The 3,882-nt window shown below is 52.5% G+C and overlaps 1 protein-coding gene across 1 annotated transcript in view; it reads right to left on the bottom strand.

Moving 5' to 3' along the window:
- TNNI3K (TNNI3 interacting kinase) overlaps window positions 1-3,882 on the bottom strand; it is a 59,122-nt gene that overhangs the window by 2,601 nt on the left and 52,639 nt on the right. The gene's annotated exons all lie outside the window — the stretch shown is intronic.

Consider the following 3,882-nt stretch of genomic DNA (forward strand, 5'->3'; position numbering starts at 1 on the left):
CAGTGACATGACATTACTTTTCAGTGGGGTGAACCTTGAAAGAAATTATAGTCAAATAAAAGGAGAGATTTTCAAATCTGGAGGCATTTCACAGACACCCGGCAAAATCCACATAATCCATTTTCTGCCTTTTTTTTTCTTTTTTTAAACTGAGCAAACCTCTTGGAGAATTCTGACCTGTGGGCACTGGTTGGGGCCCAAAATCCACTGTTTCCCCCTAACAAATAACCTCTCCTTTAAGTGAGCACCTTTGTTCATGCATCCATAGCGAGGCGCTGTGAAAAGAGTACCGATACGGTGGTGCTTTTTATCTTGTAGCTATTCACCCTTTCTGCCTGCCGCGGTGTTTCACCAGTGGCACGCAGCCCCACCTCAGGGGCTGCGCTCGGAGATGTCGCTGCGTCGTGGGTTCTGGCATGTCCTGGGTACCCGAATGAGGCCGTTCCTTGAGAAGAGTCACCTGCAGGCTCTGCACGCGCAGCAGCGTTGTGACAGGCATGGACCATTCCGGACCAGGCTGCCCGGCAGACCTCGCAAAGGCTGACGAGAAGGTGGTGACGCTGCGCCACGCTCCTCTGCCCAAGGTCGCTCTGACACTGTTCCCAGGCCCTCAGAAGTAACTCCAAACCTTTGTTACTAAGAAAGGAGCAAATGCCACTTTAATAAAGCTCATTTCAGTAAGTTTTAGCCCACATCTCGTGGCAAGTTAAAGCCACACGCTGGCTGAGCACGCTGCCAGTTGCCTTATAACTCTAAACCAGGAGCAAGACGGAGAGATGTTGGATACAGCAACGGGTCACAAAGTGCATTAGGATTCTGAAAAGACGGTTTCTTTTTACGGGGGCTAAATGAGCTGTGAAAATGCTAACAAGTTACAGTGACTATATCCATTACTTAGTGCTTGCTTAAGTCAACAATTTAATATGACATCTTATTAATAAATTTAAACAGAATGTGAGTTACATGGTGATGATTATTAGCAGCTACTTTATAGTTACATGGAAAACAAACCGAACCACCCCCAGCCCGAGCATCAGCTCATGAAGCGCAAGGACAAGAGCATAGTCAAGAGTCCAGGGAACACTAATAACAATAAATAAACCAGCAGTGAAAGAAACCAGCCTCGGCCTGCACTGCACATACACTTTATCCTCTCTTCTCACACCGGTATATCATGTACGTAACCAGTGAGGGACCCAGTCAGGGGACAAAGCTCTCTGCAGTCAGTCAGTTGCCAGAAGCCCCACAAACCTCCCTCTTCCCCTGTCTCACCGGGCACTCGAGCATGTGCTCGCGTTCACTGAACCAGGCGGGAGAGCTCCCACCTGCCCAGGAGCAGGTCAGCTTTAGGCGCATCGTAACCCATCTTGCTCAGCTAGGGTAGCTGGAAAAGGGGCTCCAGGGCACAGAGCCAGGACTCTGTTTCCAGTAGGAAACTCAAGCCTCTTGTTCAGTGATATGAAGCTCCAATGCGAAACAAGGCCTCCTGTAACACCAGAGAACCACACAGCTCCCAAAGTCTGCTCCCACTCGTCAGAAATGAGACCTCCACGTTGCTCAGTGAAGCCCTCGAATGCCAGAATAGGACCAGCAAACCAAGCAGCCAACCAAACCCAGCGCTTACCCTGCGATGTGCTCCCTAAAGCAGCCAGCCCACTCGGTGGATGTTTTCCGAGCAGGCTGAATCTCCAGGCTCGGGGGTGTGTTTCTTGACTTTGCAGACAGTTCAGAGCCATGTGCAAAAATTCCCCTGCCATTGCTGCAGCAGCATGTGTAAAGGTGGCATTATGGAGAACCCAGGGCCCCTTGGGGGGACACAGGAACCTGGCGGACACAGGACCTGCCCACCCACAAGTCCTCTGGGGGAGAACTGCTTCATAGAGGTGATGTTCATCTGGCTGCGTTCTATTTTCCCTCACTGTCAAAGCCCAGAGGTGATGAACAAGCCCACCATTCTCACGCTGCCCGAATGCCAGAGCAGTGACGCTGTTGGTAGGACAGCCCCAGCTCCTCGGGGCTAGCGCAGGTGCCATGTGCTCCAATATCTGCGTTCTCCAGTGCACATACCCAGGGCCGGGTGTACTGCATCCAGTCGAGACACAGCTGGACGCAGCAGCAGAACAGGGCTGGTGATCAGCCCTGCCTGGGAAGGTTTGACCCTCAGTACAAAGACAGGGAGGGAAAGACTAGTTAGGGGAGGGTCCCTGTGGTCCCTCTACCGTGGATGGTCTCGGGCGCCCTGTGCCACCAGTTTGAGGATGAGAGTGGTTTTGACCCTTGCTTTAGTCAGTTCACGTTTCCTTTCATCACCATGGCTTGGCTTCGCGAACGAAGATTGGGAACGGTTTTTCCCACGCTCGCTGCAAGCGATGAGTGCACCCTTTGGGCCTGCGTGGTGGATTTTTTAGGTGAGGCGCGAGGACTTCACTGTCACTGTCCAAGCTCGCTAGGCCCTGGCAGATGAACATTTCCTTTAGTGCAGGAATAGCAGCCACCTGCCAAAGGCAACACGGAACACTCTACCTTTAACCACCCCTTCGTCCTCTCAGGAGGGAACCCTTGTGTATTTTAATGTCCTTAATGCTGTTGCTGTTGAGTTGACTGGGGTAATTGGACAGACTTGTCCAACCATTAACAACCAGTCACCAGCGCAGCAGCTGAGGAAGGTGCTGTAGCAGCACCCTCCCTGTGCCAACTCCGTGTTCAGTCAGGCTCTGTCTGCAGATGTGGCTGGGCTCCAGAAGACGGTAATGGCGGCAGCTGCAACGATTGTTTTTGCATTTCACAGCCCAGTTATTCCCTGTCCTAGAGAAGAGTCCACTAATTGTAACACATCTCTGAGGTCTGTCTTTATCAGCATCCATCAGAGTCCCTGTGAAAATTCCCAAGGAATCAGCTGGGGAAAAATCATTCATCGTGTTTACTGGTTCAGGGTTCTGAAAACTGGATTCCACATCCTACAGGGGGAATATGGAGATAATAGGAAGACCAGTAAAGAGTTTAGTCAGCTGGAAGAGGAGAGGCCTGGTTTAGGATTAGCAGTGAGGGGGGCGATGAGAATGGGCCACTTCGGGTGAGCTGAGCATGCGGATACATCAGTGCCTCCTGCCCTGCCTGCTCCAAATATTTTTGCTTTCTCACTTCCCTGAGCAATGACAAATGCATCCCCGAGCAACAGCAATGACAATAATAAGCAAAGTAGTAATTTTGAAATATAACAGAACAGATGGCTTTCAGGTTTTCAAACAAGTATGTCGTGTCATGGCGTAGCGAAAAAAATAAATCTAGTTGTTAGATGCACAGGGGAATTAGGTGGTGCTTCTGACAAATGACTGAGTGCCTGCGGGAAGCGGGAGGCTGGAGGAGGGCTGGGTCCCTGCGGTTCAGTCCAGGGCAGAGGGAGGTCATGGCAGAGAGCCGGGCGGTGCAGCTGGACAGATGGACAGAACTGGGTACTGATGGAGGCTGCAGCCCAGCGTGAGGAGAGGGAGCCCCTGGGGAAGAGCACTGACTCCCACACCGCTCCCTTGGGGACAATGGCCAGCAGTACTGTCACCTGCTGAGGCTGGTGAAGAGGCATGTGCTACCACTGCCCCTTCTCACCTCCCCACACTGCAGCGCTGCCTGGAGCCTGCCCTGTGTTCCCCACGGTGGCCTGGAGCCTTGCCCTGGGTTCCTGGATCCCCATCCCCGGAGCAGGCGGCACCAGTATCTGTCACAGCTATCGGGAGCTTTGGGGGGGAGTGCAAGGAGTCGGTGTAACCCCTGAAGCTGTTACTGCTTCGACATGCAGTTGTCTGAGAGACCCTCCACATGCCCACGTGCTGATGTCCCCATCTCCAGGCCACAGCTGGGATGGCCCTGCTATGGAGAGGGCTCCTG

Source organism: Buceros rhinoceros, unplaced genomic scaffold, assembly GCF_000710305.1.
Source record: "Buceros rhinoceros silvestris isolate BGI_N320 unplaced genomic scaffold, ASM71030v1 scaffold14633, whole genome shotgun sequence".
Lineage (NCBI taxonomy): Eukaryota > Metazoa > Chordata > Aves > Bucerotiformes > Bucerotidae > Buceros > Buceros rhinoceros.